Source organism: Lissotriton vulgaris, chromosome 4_1, assembly GCF_964263255.1.
Source record: "Lissotriton vulgaris chromosome 4_1, aLisVul1.2, whole genome shotgun sequence".
NCBI lineage: Eukaryota > Metazoa > Chordata > Amphibia > Caudata > Salamandridae > Lissotriton > Lissotriton vulgaris.
The window spans coordinates 665,796,003-665,815,158 of NC_141691.1; positions in this window are offsets into that span (position 1 = coordinate 665,796,003).

Consider the following 19,156-nt stretch of genomic DNA (forward strand, 5'->3'; position numbering starts at 1 on the left):
GATACAAAAAGAGTAAAAATTACTTAACTTGCCTTATTACTTGCTGCAGAGAAAAGCACCTTCATAGATGCCCACCTCGATCCCCATCAGCTCACCTATTCAGTAATTATTAGTTCGAAATCCATAGCCAATTCCATATTTCTACTGCTCCACATTTATGAGAGCTGTCTTCTTCCAACGTATAAACAAAACTACTTCTAAGGTCCTCCAATCATTAACAGAATTCAATATATCCACTGCAAAAAAATGTTATAATATAATTAAACACCACCACCGCCTATTCTTGCTGACCTCTGTCCTAGATTCTAGAACCAACCCTCCCTCTTACCATTCTAATCCAGAGTATCACAGCACTCCTGGCTTCCGGGACAATAAATCTGGAATGCGTAAAACTGCCCGCTAAACTCTCTTTTAAATCCCCTACTCACCAATCACAATCGTCCAACCTTACATAACCACTGGTCCTCCAATCACCGCAATGTCTCAATTAAAGGCCCAAAAGCTTCCTCTCTCATCCGCTACCACCACATGGCTACGTATATCCAATGCCTTACTTCCTGTGTTCAAGATCAAAACACTGTGTTCCCTATCACAAGTGTATTATATCCTTACTAGTCAAAACGTATCCGAAATATACAAAGGATTATTCCATTGCGGCTATGATTACGACGCCTGACTCACATTCAAGACGACACTAGCTTCCTATTCAAGGAAAAGCTAGCGCTCTAAAGTCTGAACGGCTGTCCCATAGTCTTCACCACAATCCGTTCTACCAGAAATTTTTTCATGGTGAATGAACTACCAATCAATGTCTGTGTATCATATCTACCAACCAATCAGACAACATTTAACCTGCTGCTTTCATTCCTGCCTAGTACCATAAAATAACACACCAATATTCATAACATGCGCTGTTACTCACATGAATATTCTATCCCAAACCAAAAATATTTTAAGGTATACTTCAAACTCTCATAATCCCCCATAAGGTGAGATAATCCTCAAGTTAAGGGAGCCTCAATAGTTCTACACAGCGTCAAACTATGCGAAGGTCATCATAGCAATGATCTGCCAGATCGTAAAAAAACTTCTGATTAGTGTATTCAAGTATTAATGTCCATACACCTGTTCCCTCGCTGCTTTAAAAAGCCCTCCAAACCTTGTAACATCACTAGTCTATAAGGCTGTAAGCCATCACCATTGAAATCCTCAAAAGCAGCAGTGCACATCTTTAATATATGAAACAAACCACTCCAATGTCATAAGCACAACCATAACAGTTCACATTCTCTTGCCTTATTAAAAAGTCCCTAGCGGTGTTGAGTGAAGATCAGAGGCTAGTACATTCTAACGCCTCATAGAACACCGAGATAAACATCCCTACTCAAATTGTCACAATAGCTCTCTTCATCCTGTTTAACTCGATCAATCAAAACTGGGTCCCGCCTCTCATTCAGCATCACTTTGCAATGCTCCCTCATATTGAAGCATTCTCAATTTTGTATGGACGAAAATACCAACCCACACATAGCATCTATTAAAACACCTCAGTATGTGTGATATATTAAATCTTTTTATGGATCACAGGAAGCAGGGGAAATTCAAATGATATATTCTCTCACTATCATGATCCTAAATCAGTAAATACACCACTGTTCCAGTCAGTCACTACATCAAGTGCTTAAAGCAATATTTCAAACTCCTCTAGAGTACTGAATCACAAAAATCGACATTATTCCTAGTACTTATCCCAAATCAAATTGGTGTTCATCTTATCTTTTCCGAACCACACAACCTTCTCAAAATCCAGTAATCTGCAACACTCAATAAGTCTCACATCCCTAGTTCATCAATGATATAATTGTCCCTGAACTACTACCGACAACATCTCCTCATACCAAGTATAAACCGCCCACCAGCGTGTTACGCCAAACGTTCTTATTCAGCAACACATATTTATCTCCCTGTCTCATCCTGACACGTGGATCTTTATGTCAGAATATAATGCAATTCTGAATCGGTGTTAAAACCTCATGTGACCGCTGTGCACTTGCTGATCCATCTGGCTTCTACCTGTCTAATCCTTAGTTCCTAATCCCCACCTCTGATATTGTGGATCACCTTCTGTATGCCGTGAAACTTGAACTCTTTGTGTGCACTATGATGTGTCTCCATGTATAAGTAAAGTGGTGATCTGGTATCTTTGTTGATCAATGCTCGTCTGTGTTCTTGAATTCTTGTTTTAAAGATCCTGTTGGTTCGGCCAATATAAACCTTTTCACATGCACATATAATGGCATAAATGACCCCCATACTGTTGCAATTGATAAATTCATTGATACAATAGCGTTTAGTACTAGTATACATAAAGTCTTTAGTCTTATTCATACCTAAAACACATACATTGCAGGATCCACAAACATAAAAACCTTTTGGAGGCTGTGGAAACCAATTTAAATTCCCGGACTAGTTGGTCGGATATAATTTCTAGACACCTTTTCTTTAATTGTCACGCATCTTGTATAAGTTACCACTGGTCTTTCACCTACGAGCTCCAAAAAGCCAGGTACCCCCTTCAATAAATTCCAGTTTTTTCCTAGTGCTCTGATGATCCTATCCTTTTGTGCACAATAAGTTGTGACAAAAGTTACACGCTTTCTGGATTCTGTTTTGGTCTTTTGTACCAAAGTGGATTCTCTTTTGATTTTTAACACCCTTTCTTTAGCTTTGACAAGATTGCTAGTCCTGTAGCCCCTCCTACTTAACTGTTTTGAAGATTGTCTAGTTCAATTTTAAAGTCACAATCTAAACTACAGTTCCTGCGTACTCAAATCATTTCCCGGAACGGGAATCCTGAAATCACTGCCGTACGGGGAAATGATTCGAGTATGCAGAATCCAGAAAGGGTGAAACTTTTGTCACGACTTATATATTAATATTGCTTTAAGCACTTGATGCAGTGACTGACTGGAGCAGTGGTGTATTTACTGATTTAGGAGGGCTTTTTAAAGCGGCGATGTAACAGTTGTATGGACATTAATACTTGAATACGCTAATCTGGAGGTTTTTTTACGATTGGGCAGATCATTGCTATGACCTTCCCGTAGTTTGACGTGTAGAAATATTGAGGCTCCCGTAAATTGATGATTATCTCACTCTATGGGGGATTATGAGAGTTTGAAGTACACGTTAAAAAAAAATTGGGATAGATTATTCATGTGAGTAACAGCGCATGTTAGGAATATTGGTGTGTTATTTTACGGTAGTAGGCAAGAATGAAAGCAGCAGGTTAAATGTTGTCTGATTGATTGGTAGATATGATACACACACGTTGATTGGTAGTTCGTTCACCATGAACTATTTCCTGTAGAAAGGATCGTGGTGAAGGCTTCGGGGAAGCCTTTAAGAATTTAGAGCGCTAGGTTTTCCTTGAATAGGAAGCTTGTGTCCTTTTGAATGTGAGTCAGGCGTCATAATCGTAGCTACGATGGAATAATCCTGTCTATATTTTGGATGCATTGGGACTAGTAAGGGGATAATACACTGGTGGACCAGAGAGGGAACACAGTGTTTTGATCTTGAACACAGGAAGTAAGGCAGTGGATATACGTAGCCATGTGGCGGTAGCGGACGAGAGAGGAAGTTTCTGGGCCCTTAATTGAGACATTGCAGTGATTGGAAGACTAGTGGTTATGTAAGGTTAGATGATTGTGATTGGTGAGTAGGGGATTTAAAAGAGAGTTTGGCGGGCAGTTTTAAGCATTCCAGATTTATCGTGCGGGAAGCCAGGAACGTGGTGATACTCTGGATTACAACGGTAAGAAGGAGGGTTGGTTCTAAAATCTAGGACAGAAGTCAGCAAGAATAGGCGGTGGTGGTGTTTAATTATATTATAATATTTTTGTCATTTTTTTACAGTGGATATATTGAATTCTGTTAATGATTGGAGGACTTTAGAAGTAGTAAATGTGGAGCAGTAGAAATATGGAATCACCCATGGTTTTCTAACTAATAATTACTGAATAGGTGAACAGATGGGGATACAGGTGGGCAACAATGAAGGTGCTTTTCTCTGCAGCACGTTATGAGGCAAATTAAGTAATTTTTACTCTTTTTGTATACAGTATGAATTGAGGATGGGTAGCAGTATTCCTTGGAGCAGAGAGACAGTTCAGGTGTTGGAAAAATAACGATCAATAACTGAGGTGAGCTAAGGGTTTTTTCAGTCATTTCTCAATAACCGGATAATCAGTTTAGCAGACATATAGAGATGTTAGGTCTGTCAAGTGATTTCAGGACACGTGATTTTCACAGTTTGTTTTTTTGTTTGATTTTTGACAGAAAGTTTTCAAACTGGGGACCAAGTGTTTACAATATTAATAAAGATTCTAGGTCAGATACCGACCTGCGGATTTGAATTAGTTGGAGGTGAGATTATGGGGTTTCTATTCCTGTTGTTTTTTTTTATATAGGGTCTTGCTAGCTATATACATAATTAACATAAGGAAGAGGTTTAATTCGATCCTGATTCTGCCCACCTACAGGGACACCTAGTTTTAGGGATCAAATTGAACTGAGATCACACATTAGGACACAACCCTCTGTTCTAATATATGTTTCATGAGAGTTTCTGTTTTTCCATGTGATGACATTAGCTCTGTTAAGTTGTGTACGTTCATGAGAGAAGATGCTTAGATTGTTCAACAGGTAGAGTAGAGATTTTTTGGTTGGAGTCGATACCATCTGCTCTTGTTAATGAACTTTTATTTAACTTGAATGTATTCATTTTTTAAGTGGATGTTTGGATTGTGATTATATATTCTTTACCTTACAGCCCTGATGATATCCCAGATGGGGACGAAACGCCTCGGCTGTTAATTGCATTACATTTGTGAGGAGTTGGCTGACATTGATGAATTAGCTGAATAAAGAAAACTAACTACAGATCACTCGACTGGAGGATTTTCTGTGGGACTTTTTCGTATATGAGTTTGAAATATGAGATAAATATTTAGTTTCAATTCTAAAATGCTCCTTCTGTACTAGTGTGTATTTAGTGATAAGTGGTTTGTGTCGATGAACCACTAAGAATTTGAGCGTGATCACAGTAACATAAAGAAGTTGTGGATTACTAATAGATAGCTTGCCAGTGCACAGAGCAGTTGACCCTCATCATCTTGTCTAGATTCTTTTTATATATAAATAAATATATAACAAAATAGGCACAACACAACAATCCAACTAGTAATATATATTGTGAGCCGTGCAGTGGAATATATATATATATATATATATATATATATATATATATATATATATTGCAACAAGGTATCTCCGATGGGAGGAAGATGAATCACCACAATTCTTGCCTTGCGTTTCATTCCGTTGTGCGTGCCTATTCAGGCAAACCACGCTGATATTTAATGCAACAGGGTGTCTCCCACGGGAGAAGGATGAGTCGCCACAAACCTTGCCTTTGACCATTTATTCGTGCAGGGTGAACAGGACAAAGCGTTTTTGTCGACATGTTTCGTTTCTGCTGGAAACTTTTTCAAGAGGTTACGCCTGCCACCAATTCAGTTCGCTGGTTGACTGCAGGTAAGATTTTACAATTTTTACGTAGCTCTGCATAGCTCCGCCCATTAGGAATCACTTCCGTTTGTGAGCAGCATTCTGGTACCTGTAGTATGGCCAGCGTCCGATTTGTAAAATGTTTCAAAACCCTCCAGTGGGTGGTGGGTAATTGTCCTGTTGTGGTGCCAGCCACTTTTAAAACCTCTGCTAGACGATGTCATGATGCAGGTTCCCCCGGTGTCAGTCCACTTTTCGGATTGGCTGGGGGCCGGATACCGGAGTCCAGTCCCCGGGAGCACCGCAGACCCCTAGTCCGTGTGACGGTTTTAACAAAGGAGGTTCAGGTGCGGGGCTGCATGGCGCTTCGTTCCGTTGTGCGTGCCTCTTCAGGTGAACCACGCTGATATTAATTGCAACAAGGTATCTCCGACGGGAGGAAGATGAATCACCACAATTCTTGCCTTGCGTTTCATTCCGTTGTGCGTGCCTATTCAGGCAAACCACGCTGATATTTAATGCAACAGGGTGTCTCCCACGGGAGAAGGATGAGTCGCCACAAACTTTCCTTTGACCATTTATTCGTGCAGGGTGAACAGGACAAAGCGTTTTTGTCGACATGTTTCGTTTCTGCTGGAAACTTTTTCAAGAGGTTACGCCTGCCACCAATTCAGTTCGCTGGTTGACTGCAGGTAAGATTTTACAATTTTCACGTAGCTCTGCATAGCTCCGCCCATTAGGAATCACTTCCGTTTGTGAGCAGCATTCTGGTACCTGTAGTATGGCCAGCGTCCGATTTGTAAAATGTTTTAAAACCCTTCAGTGGGTGGTGGATAATTGTCCTGTTGTGGTGCCAGCCACTTTTAAAACCTCTGCTAGACGATGTCATGATGCAGGTTCCCCCGGTGTCAGTCCACTTTTCGGATTGCAGGTACCCATTCAGGTTGTTCGAGTAAAATGAAAATGCTCCACTGAATTTTAACAGGACTTCAGATCCCACAACGCCACTGAGACTTTACACGCCCAGGTGGGCAGGGACTGTACATATTAAGGGGCGCTTTCAAGTGACTGAACCTGAGCCACTGATGAAGAGAGCCTGGCCTCTCGAAACGCGTTTGGCAGCCTTTGAAGAACACCGATGCCAGAAGCCTGCTTGGAAACTGTGTGAATAAAGGAGATTTGAATCCATTTCGTGTGTGGCTCTCTCTGAATGGGTACCTGCACTTTGTTGGATTAAGAGACGGCCGTCCCGGTCGTGGAGAAGAAGCCCGCTGTTTTAGCAGACCAATTGCTGTTCACACGGGGGGCAGCAAGGACACGAATGCTCCGGGCCTTGCAGGGGTGGCCCCTGGGACACTCCTTCACCAGCTGAGAAGCGGGCCGGCTGAAGGCAGAGATGTTTCCTCCCATCCACTGTGATGTTAATTTTGTTTGAGTTAAATGAAAATGCTCCACTGAATTTTAACAGGACTTCAGATCCCACAACGCCACTGAGACTTTACACGCCCAGGTGGGCAGGGACTGTACATATTAAGGGGCGCTTTCAAGTGACTGAACCTGAGCCACTGATGAAGAGAGCCTGGCCTCTCGAAACGCGTTTGGCAGCCTTTGAAGAACACCGATGCCAGAAGCCTGCTTGGAAACTGTGTGAATAAAGGAGTTTTGAATCCATTTCGTGTGTGGCTCTCTCTGAATGGGTACCTGCACTTTGTTGGATTAAGAGACGGCCGTCCCGGTCGTGGAGAAGAAGCCCGCTGTTTTAGCAGACCAATTGCTGTTCCCACGGGGGGCAGCAAGGACACGAATGCTCCGGGCCTTGCAGGGGTGGCCCCTGGGACACTCCTTCACCAGCTGAGAAGCGGGCCGGCTGAAGGCAGAGATGTTTCCTCCCATCCACTGTGATGTTAATTTTGTTTGAGTTAAATGAAAATGCTCCACTGAATTTTAACAGGACTTTAGATCCCACAACGCCACTGAGACTTTACACGCCCAGGTGGGCGGGGACTGTACCTATTAAGGGGCACTTTCAAGTGACTGAACCTGCGCCACTGATGAAGAGAGTCTGGCCTCTCAAAACGCGTTTGGCAGCCTTTGAAGAACACCGATGCCAGAAGCCTGCTTGCAAACTGTGTGAATAAAGGAGATTTGAACCCATTTCATGTGTGGCTCTCTCTGAATGGGTACCTGCGCTTTGTTGGATTCAGAGACGGCCATCCCAGTCATGGAGAAGAAGCCCGCTGTTTTAGCAGACCAAGTGCTGTTCCCACGGGGGGCAGCAAGGACACGAATGCTCCGGGGCCCTGCAGGGGTGGCCCCTGGGACACTCTTTCACCAGCTGAGAAGTGGGCCGGCTGAAGGCAGAGATGTTTCCTCCCATCCACTGTGATGTTAATTTTGTTCGAGTTAAATGAAAAAGCTCCACTGAATTTTAACAGGACTTCAGATCCCACAACGCCACTGAGACTTTACACACCCAGGTGGGCGGGGACAGTACATATTAAGGGGCGCTTTCAAGTGACTGAACCTGCGCCACTGATGAAGAGAGCCTGGCCTCTTGAAATGCGTTTGGCAGCCTTTGAAGAACACCGATGCCAGAAGCCTGCTTGCAAACTGTGTGAATAAAGGAGATTTGAATCCATTTCGTGTGTGGCTCTCTCTGAATGGGTACCTGCGCTTTGTTGGATATATATATATATATATATATATATATATATATATATATATATATATATATATATATATATATATATATATATATATATATATATATATATATTACTAAGTAGTTACAGTTAGGACCTAGTTTCCATAGAAAATCTGCAACATTCTATTTGGAATAACTTTGGCGCCGGTTGATCAATACACGCTAAATTCTCCAAGAGAATGGCCTGCTCCGCTCCGCTCCTTCCCTGAATGTTTGGGGGTGATTCGTGAAACGGGGGACTGAGAAAAGAGGGGGGTCCCAAAACGTGTTTTCCCCATCCAATTTTCCATAGGGACCTTTAGCCAGGGCTACAGGCCGAATGGCTGAACGGAATTACACCAAATTTGGCAAAAAGTTTGGTTTGCCGATTACCCTTTTTTTTTAAATGGTGTAAATCCGTTCAGTAGTTCTTAAGAAAATCAAAAGTAAAATCATAGATATATCTATAGATGAAGTACAGTACTCTGTACTGTACTCTGTACCTTCCCAAGCACGAGCTTCATGCTAATTGGCTGTCAACACTCCAAACCAGGAAGTGTTGGCAGCCATCTTGTGCCTCGGTAGAACCGAGGCAGAAGAAAGCAGTGAAACAAACGTGCAAAACACACAAAAGGGGCAGGGTAGAAACACCCTGACCCCGTAGGTCTGATCAGGGGGTCCCACAAGGACCCCCAAGGCCAAACATTTTTTTTTTAATCGCGGGGTACAAAGTACAGTACCTGTACTGTACTCTGTACCTTCCCGAGCGCATAGTGGAGGTTCATGGTGGGCTAGTTGGCCTCCAGGGACCTCCAGTATGCAAGGGGAGTTAGTTCCTCCTCTGAAAATGTGCCAGGTGGCTGCGTTGCAGAGAGGTGTAAAAAGGGGCATGGCCTCATTACACCTTTCTGCAACGCAGCCCCCTGGCGCATATTGGAGGTTCCCGGTGGGCTAGTTGGCCCCCAGACACCCCCAGTATGCAAGGGGAATTAGTTCCCCCTCTGCAAACAGGCCAGGGGGCTGCGTTACAGGAAGGTGTAATGAGCCCACTCCCCTTTTTACACCTCTCTGCAACGCAGCCCCCTGGTGCATACTGGAGGTTCCTGGTGGGCTAGTTGGCCATCATGGACCCCCAGTATGCAAGGGGACTTAATCCCCCAATTTATAACACGCTACGGGACGTGTTTGCACAGTTGTGAAGGTAGGGGGCGGGGCTTGAGGTGATTTGTGTGCAAACATGCCCTGTGACGTGTTTTAAGTTGGGGAATTAATTCCTCTTCAATCCAGAGGTCCCCTAGGGGGGCCAACTATTCCAACAGGTACCTCCAGTAAGCACCACGGAGCTGCGTTACAGAGTGTTGCAAAAAGGGGACGTGCTCTTTGAACACCTATCTGCAACGCAGCTCCCTGGCGCATACTGGAGGTACCTGGTGGGCTCAGAGGGGACCTCATGATTGAAAAGGAATTAATTCCCCAAACTAAAACGCACCACAGGACGTGTTTGCACACATGTCACCTCCGGCCCGCCCCCTTCCTTCACTATTGAGCGAAATATTCCTCTAAAATCAGCTGAACTACGAATTCCGATTTACTCACCTGTTATAAGGAGACACCTCAGTGCTGCATCTACTGATCCTGAAAAGTAATTCCAACCATACTTTTAGTAACTTGAATTTCCTTACATAGGCTAACATTGACTGGTTTCACTTGGAAATGTGTGGAGTTTTGGAACTTAAAAAAATTCCTCCAAAATCAGCCAAACTACGAATTCCGATTCACCTGTTATCTGGAGAGACCTCAGTGCTATATCTTTCAGCTCACTACTATTCCGGAAAAGTAAATTTAACTGAACTTACCAGTAACTTGAATGTCTTTCCATAGTATATCATTGCCTGCTATATATAAAATATATATAAATTAAAAAAATATAAAATAAAAATAAAAATATTACAATTTCAATATTTTTAAAAACATTTTTTTTCAATTTATATTAAAAATATGCAATGTAATTTAAAAAATAAAATATCTAAAAATAAATACTTTAAAACAATGTAGTAAATTAGTATAAAAAATATAACAATTAATATATTTAAAAATTATCATTTACAAAACCTTTGAAATTCACTGAAAAAAACATAGGTTTCAGCCACGTTATAGTTAGGAATTAGCATTTAAAAAACCCTAGAAATTCACTGAAAAAAACATAGGTTTCAGCCACGTTATAGTTAGGAATTAGCATTAAAAAACCCTAGAAATTCACTGAAAAAACATTTGTTTCACAGATGTTATAGTTAGCTGGACATTTCACTCATACAAAACCATTGAAATTCCCCCGTTATTGTTATTTCAGCTACCTATAACTCGCGTGCCCGCAATGCACTGCTGATGATGTCACATATTACATCACTCATGACACGGTCAGTGACATCACTCATGACATCACTCATGACATCTCAAATGACATCACTGATGACATCACTGATGACAACATCCTTGTGAAAGAGTAGCAGACCTCCTCTCAGCGTAATATAACCTTTGAAACACACATTCAAAAATAGAAACAAAAAATTTCGAAACAATGGAGATACCAATACCAGTTACAACAACCTATTCAGTAATTCCAAAATCTACATACACATCCACTCATTCACCAACAGTTCTATATTGTCACTCATACATGTACTCACTCATCATATGTACTCATACACCTATACAGCCTGTTACACACCAATACTCATCCATAGAGTTACTCAGTTAGGACCTAGTTACCATAGGAATTTCCGAACATTCTATTGGGAATAACTTTGGCGCCGATTGAGGGATCTGCCTGTAATTTTCCTTAAATTTGCCTTGCTGCCCTCTGCTCCTTCCCTGAAAGTTTTGGGGGGATTTGTCAAGCGGGGGCCGAGAAAAAAGGGGGGGTCCCAAAACGTGTTTTCCCCATGTTAATTTCCATAGGGACATTCTGACAAGGCTACAGCTCGAACGGCTGAATGGAATTACACCAGATTTGGCAAAATGGTAGGGACTGGTATGCAGCAGTGCCTTTTGTATGTTTGGTGTAAATCCCTCCAGTAGTTCTTGAGAAAATTGAATTTGAAATTTTTCAAATGGCATTTTCTATGGGACCTTTAGACATGGCTACAGCCCGAACGGCTGAACGGAATTACACCAAACTTGGCAAAATGGTAGGGACAGGTATGCAGTAGCGCCTTTTCTATATTTGGTGAAAATCCCTCCAGTAGTTGTTGAGAAAATTAAATTTGAGCAAATTATATATCTATATGCGCTCACCGTACGCGCACCGTAAGCGTACGGTATGCGTACCGTATGCGTACGTGCGCGTACCCTTACGTGCACGTACCCTTACGCGCGCGAGCGAGTTTCTGATTGGCTGGCAGTCGACTGTCAACATTTCAAACTGTCCAAACCAGGAAGTGTTGGCCACCATCTTGTTTTTCAGGAGAACTGAGGCACAAGAGAGCCCAAAACAAGAGTGGAAAACACGAAAAGGGGGCAGGGTAGAGACCCCCCAACCCTCTAGCCCTTCTCAGGTGTCCCAAAAGGACCCCCAAGGGCAGAAATTTTTTTTTTCAAGAAAATCGCACAGTACGCGTATGGTACACGTACCGTGCGCGTACCCCGCGATTTAAAAAAAAACAATTTTTTTTGCACTCGGTGGTCCTTCTGGGACCCCCTGAGAAGGGCTAGGGGGTCAGGGGGTCTCAACCCTGCCCCCTTTTCGCATTTTCCACTCTTGTTTTGTGCTCTCTTGTGCCTCACTTTTCCTGAGAAACAGGATGGCTGCTCAGGTGGTCCCAGAAGGATAATAACATATATAAAAGTTATCCGCTAATAGAATTAGCATTTACAAAAACCTTTGAAATTTATTGAAAAAAAATGTAGGTTTCACGCCTGATATAGTTAGGAATTAGCATTTAAAAAACCTTGCAAATTCACTGAAATAACCGTAGGTTTCAAGCCTTATATAGTTGGGAATTAGCATTTAAAAAACCTTGCAAATTCACTTAAAAAACCATAGGTTTCAGGCCTTATATAGTTAGGAATTAGCATTTAAAAAACCTTGCAAATTTACTTAAAAAAACATAGGTTTCAGGCCTTATATAGTTAGGAATTAGCATTTTAAAAACCTTGCAAACTCACTTAAAAAACCATAGGTTTCAGGCCTTATATAGTTAGGAATTCGCATTTAAAAAACCATTGAAATTGCTCCTATATAGTTAGTTGTAATAACTATATTTCACGCACCCGCAATCCACTGCTGATGATGTCACATATTACATCATTCATGACATGGTCAGTGACATCACTGATAACATCACTGATGACATCTCAAATGACATCACTGATGACATCACTGATGACATCTCATTTGATATCACTGATTCTAGTGATTAGATGCAACGGTGGCGTAAGTGTGGAGCAGCACCAAAATTAAGACAAAAAAAACTAGTCTTACCCTTGTGAAACGAGGAAAATGTATCTATTTCTCCTTGTTTGCTGTTTCTACGTGTGTTGCATTGTGCAGCACACATAGAAACAGCAAAACGCCAATGATTGTTTATGTGCAGGAAGATGTTACTTCCTGCACTTAAACAATCTTTAAAAAAATGATGCGTTGCAACTTCTTTGTGTGCTGCATTCTGCAGCACACATAGAAGTTACAAAACACCATTGGTGATTGTTTAGATGTAGGAAAGGGACAGCGTACTGCACAGAAACAATCTTTCCTCTCAACGCAGACACCATTACACAATGGTGCAAGAGTGCCTGCACTGGTGCTAGGCAGCTGCAATTATCGCCAGTGCACAGAGAAACGCAGGGCTGCGCTGTATTCTTGTAAATACAGTGCCGCCCTGCATTTCTGAAGTGGCGGATTGCAGCGTTAATCCAACAAGGTTAACACAGCGCTCATCACTTCATTGTGAATATACCCCATGTTTAATTAGTACAGTGTTTTAAGAATTCTTCATTATTGATTATTACGAAGTTACCATTTAGAAAATGTGCTTATATTCATACATCTGTTTGGCAATTTGTCAGCCTTCATAGACACATACCGTAGGTTGTAGGAAAGCTCTTGATATAAGTCCTCATTGATTTGTGTCGGATTGATCTAAATTGCTGACTAGAAATAATGCTGATATTGGCATCCCTTTATATGCAACGATTTCCAAATTTAGTAGACTGCGTAGCTCATTTAGCGACTGTTGCTATCGTTTAGAGAGTTGTGCTCTTTTGTTAGGAGCCTCTCAGGGCCTCTGGGAGTTCTTCCCTATTGACCAAGGCAGGCGATTAATGTGGACCCGAATGGAGCCCAGTCGCTTTAAAAATGTCTGCCTTGCCACCTGTCTGCAAGAGCTCATTACTTGCCTCAATGTACACTCCTCCAGTGGGGTGGTTATAACCACCTATGAAGGCATCTCCCTATAAAGGCATTTCCCCTAAGGTGATAACCTTACTTATCACTCCAGCTCTTAATAATGTTTTACTCACTCCAAAATGGAATTATGAAGTTTAAAGCATGCATTAAAATGTCTTCCCAGAGACCAGGAATATATAGTTGCCTGCAGAAGGTTTTATAGAATAGAACTCAAAAAATGTAAAGCCACTTTAAAAGAAATAGCTTGGGATGACCAACTGCAAACATGTCCACTCAAATAATTCTCTCTTTTGGCATGTTATCAACCAGCCATGTTTTGCAAACGATAACTGCCTGGCTTTACACTACTGTATTATAGCCAGCCTGTGTGTTGCTAATGTTGAAGAGGTTTATAACTGCTGATCTATTAGAACAGATTAGCATTTGCATTTGCCCTCACTAAGAAGCACTATCAAGGAACAAAGCTCTGGGTCTGATGGTATTCCCCCGGACATGTTTTTTGAAGACATAGAGATCTGGGGCTCAGCCTGATGGTGGTTCTGCATGCAGCAGGTAGAGAAGGCTTGCCTCTCTCAGAGGCTACCTCAGCCATTGTTCCTGTTTTTAAGAAGGGTGACAAAGATAATCCCCAATGCTACCACCCGATTTATTTGATTGACTCTGTTGTGAAGGGTATAGGGATGGTGCTCTTGGATAGGCTAGACTGGACGGCCAGATCTAAGGTGGATTTCCAAGATAACTCTTGTCTTCATAAATGAGATTGTTTAAAATGTATTTTAAGGAAATATTTCTTTTGTGGATATCCTAAAAATGTGGCATGGGTCTCGCCTTCCTATATCTAGTTGGACACTCCTGCAGTTGAGTGTCAATCAGCATTTTTTAAACAGAAATTGATGGGAGTGAGAACATTTTATGTTATACTCTCCCCTCTACCATTCTCCACAAGCGCTAGTCACCTGTATTAGATTGGCCTACAGAGTCAAATGATAGCCAACATGGAAGACGTAAACCACTCAAGTATTACTTCCGGATCGGAGGGTTGTTTTCCATTAAAACCCTACCTAAGTAAAGTAAATATTTTATCTCTGGCCATTAACACATTTTACATTTCCCAAGATTAACTAGACAGAAGGAAGCACTTTCTGCATCTAGTATAGAGTCAAATATAATTTCTGCTTATCAAATCTGTGAACCAACTCATTGTACCGATTAAGTGCAATCCATCAAAATGTAGTGTCACTAAATCAATACAGGTGCCCAGCTAACCCATTAAAGCAATGATGTTACTAAACAAGTATACTTTCATTAGGACATTGCGGTGGACCATTTACGAGGAATCGGCATCACCACGTCATACTCTTAGCAGAGGCACACACATCGTTGTGGGTCGTGCGACTGCAAAAGTTATTTTATTCACATATCAGTCAGTCAAATAAGCAAATACTCAGTTCTGTAGCAGGGGTACATCACATGGGAAAACTGAGATGAACATCTTCTAAAGGACAAAAGCATACCTTATATGTTCATTATCAATACGTGAATCAAAGAAACATACAATTACATTTAATTATTTCTCTGTTAAGTTATGATTTCTATTTGAAAGAATCGTACCTACTGCTAGCAGATGTGTGCAGAAAGAAACTTTGCAACGTAACTCCTTGCTGTGCCCCCAGCATGATTTGCTAATCATTTGTCTGTTTTTGCCAAGTATGCACTCACAGACCAGGTAATCTGATGGGCATGTTCTTACAAAAAGCGCCCATGTATAAAAATAATGCACGTTTGTTTAATGCCATGATACATTAATCATCGGTAACACAGAGGATACTTTAGATGCCATAACACTTTACATTATTACAAGATACTGCTGTAACCCATACACAACCCATAGGACCTGGGTATCGTGTAGTACGTAAAACAGTATGGTCCTACTAGTAAGTAAGCAAAAACAATTGCAACATTTAATTTGCAATTTAGGCGAGCGAACAAACAAAACACAAAAAGGCAACACAATGAATGGAAAGCACTAAGGGCCCAATGTAGGTAATTCCGATTTACCTACTCTTAAATACCGAATCATACCGATTCGGTATTTAAGAGTAGGTAAATTGGAAGTAGGCAGATGTAGGTTATTTTTCTTTTACAATTACCGATTCTGTAAGATTCGGTATTTACCGATTCGGTAAATACCGAATCGGTATTTCCCATTAATTCCTATGGGCCTTGAAGCCCATAAGAATCAATGGGAAATACCGAATCCTGGCAGACACCCTGTAGCACCCCAATTGCAGGCTTGTGTGCCATGTGGCACACATACATGCCCTAAGGGCATGTCTGTGTGCCACATGGCATAGGTGTACATGCACAGATGTGCATGTACACTGGAATTCGGTATTTTACCACCCAATAGGATTGGGTGGTAAATACCGACTCCTAACGGACATTTGGCACTCTTTGAAGTGCCAGCTACATCTGGATTTACCGAATCGGTAAATATACCGATTCGGTATTTTACCGAATCGATAAATTTACCGCGTCGGTAAATTTACCGAATTGGTAAAAATGAGGCCCCCTACATTAGAAAACACTAATACCGGTCGGTAACGGCCGAATTCGGCTGTTACCGACTGGTATTAGGGCTCCTACATCTAGCCCTTAATGAAGAGTCAGACAGTCAAATTAATTTTTTTGTATTAAGGTTCATTAATCATAATTTAGAAATAGAAACCATCAAATCCATTTTATAATGGTCGCTCCAAGAGGGATAGAAAAAAGATGTGTTTCAGAAAGTGTTCAAGTGCGCAGTGATAAGAAAAAGTGAAGAAAAGATTACTACAAAGGTAGCCGGCTGTGGAATTTTAGTACAGTCTCTTATTTTTCTTGTTCACAATCAAGTGTTGTATATTTAGAACAACCACCCCACATAGGTATCGATAACCAGTCCAGGCTTGTTAATCTAGAAAATGTGACGTTTCGACCGACTGTTGCACAAGGTAGAGTAGATCCTAGTATGTGGGTCTTCATCAGGACATAGATAAGTGCGGTGAAATGTAGGGCAACCTCCCACAGGTGCAGCCGCACCATGTGATATGAGAGATGCAGAATCAATGTACTTCCTCCCCAGGCAAATCTCAATAATGGTAGTGGATTTTGAAGGGTCTTCGTCTGTACTTCCCATAGGACTGACTCAAACTTTATAATGAGGGGGCGGTGCAACTAGAGTCAGCGGACCATCATCATCTGCCATGTAGGAGGCGCCAGTGCACCCATTGAAAGGAGGCAAACTGGAGGGAGACATCGTTTACAATGCAAGTGTTACAACGCGTGCCATTACAACACAATTTTTACAACGCAAAATCCATTACAATGCATGTCATTCCAACTCATGCCATTACAACACATTCCCCAAAGTAACGCCCTGTCGGAGTTAGAGTAATAATTTGCATTGTAATGGATTATATGTTGTAATGGTCTGCATTGTAATGACATGCGTTGTCATGGATTTCGCATTGTAAAAAATGTATTGTAATTTTACACGTTGTAAATGCTTGCATTGTAACGTGTCCTATTCCTGACTGGATCTGAAAGATCACCTGAAATGTGCAGGACCTTTCCATGCCCTCCAAGATTATAATGTCCCGGCCTACTTAAAATGGAGAGGGGCAGGTTGCGTTTTTACAAGAGGCACACCTGGTGGAGTCTGAGGGCATGGCTCTTTGCAAGAGATGGAGAGGACAACTGTCCTAAACTGCTTACTCTGAGTTTGTGAGGGGGGCCCTTATTTGGATCAGACTTGAGGTGCCCTTCCAATTGCATAAGGCGATTATTGACCCTAAGGGCCAATATGTGCTGGTACTGGGTTGGGTAAATAGAGAGGATGTCATCTTACTATGCCCCAAATGTTGTGTAGCATTTTAGAATCCAAGTGAAATGTACCGTTTCATGCCCTTATATAGGTACAATTCACATTGCCCTTATATAGGGATAGAAATGATAACCATATTTAGACATAACCCATGCAGTCCAAATAGAGGTATGGCTACTTCCACCTGTTCCAAAAAGCGACAACGATTTCTTGGAAAACTCAGCTTTAGCAGTCAGGGAGTTTTCAAAGCACTACTATTCCCTTGGGGTTCTTTGATGACGTTATTATGTCCTACTTTACGTCAAACTAGGCACCTTTAGGGTATAAATATGCCTATTCTTGCCCTAGTAAACACTCGGTGGTTCGAAGCAGCTCGACTATCTACTTGCCTGTCGCAGCTCGCTACAGCAAGTGCTGAAAGAAGCCGAACCTCCAGCTGACGCTCTGATCGAGAAGCTGTCCTTTCTCTCACTGAGAATCCAGCTCAAGTGTTTCCAAGCTCCCCTTGAGGGGTGTTGGGAAATCGAGTCCCAAGACAGAGATACCATACCTCCTTCATTCTAAAACCAAGGTAAGGAGCTGATTAGACCCTAAAAGAAATCTTGGTTAGATTCTTGGCAAAGAAAAACCAAACCTATGCTACACCTCACTTACTTCTTCTCTCGTACTAGACTTAGGTTAGGTACATTGGGGTAGGCGTATTTTAGAAGCACCAGTTGAGTATATTTAGCCTTTGTTATTTATGTATGTACTTATCTATGGTTTAGAAACCATACAATGCTTTTACAGTATTATTTTATAATACTCTTCTTACTGTACGCCTTATACTTTGAAACCAGTATTACGATTGTAGCAGTTCACTTTACTTGCATGAGAAAGAAGACTGTTCAATAAAACCCTTTTATTGAAAACGCCCGTCTCTCTATTTCTCTGTACCTCTGATTAAACTAAGCATGCAAGATTGACTGAGTAAAATATCTATCTATTGTTTCCACGACGCTGAAGATTAGTTTTATTCTTGGGGAAACAAAGTTGTCATGTTTATGCGGTTGTCAGAAATTAATGCCTTGTTGTGTTTTCGAGAAAGTGTCTAATGACCTCTGAGCTAGCTGTCACTCACAATTAAGTCTAATATATTCGATAGAGACCAAGTTGACCTAAGTCCTACGTCAAATCTATAGGATACATTATTCCAATGCGTACAGCCTATTGGGAATATAGGAGTACACTACACAAATACAGACCAGCCCACTTTTTTTAATAGGTTGACACCCCTCCTGCTACCTTACTTTAGGGTAGGGAGGGAGACTTTAACTGCATGTTGGATTTCACTTTGGACTGGTCCCATTCCCCATTGTGTTCAGCGCCCATGCATAATTTGGTGGGAGCTTTACAGCAGGGGCACTGCTGGGGGGGCCTTATTGATTACTGGAAGTGCGAAACCCCAGAACCTGGTCTTAATCCTTTTGATACGGCTTACATGACTTAGAAGTGCCTCTGGATGGGGTGCTTTGATGCAGTGCATTATATGAGAGAATGATGGATGCGAAGTATCTGTTAAGAACATATTCTTACCACTGACCCTTGCTCTGCACTTTTCAGTGGACCCACTTGGACCCTGTATACCTACCTG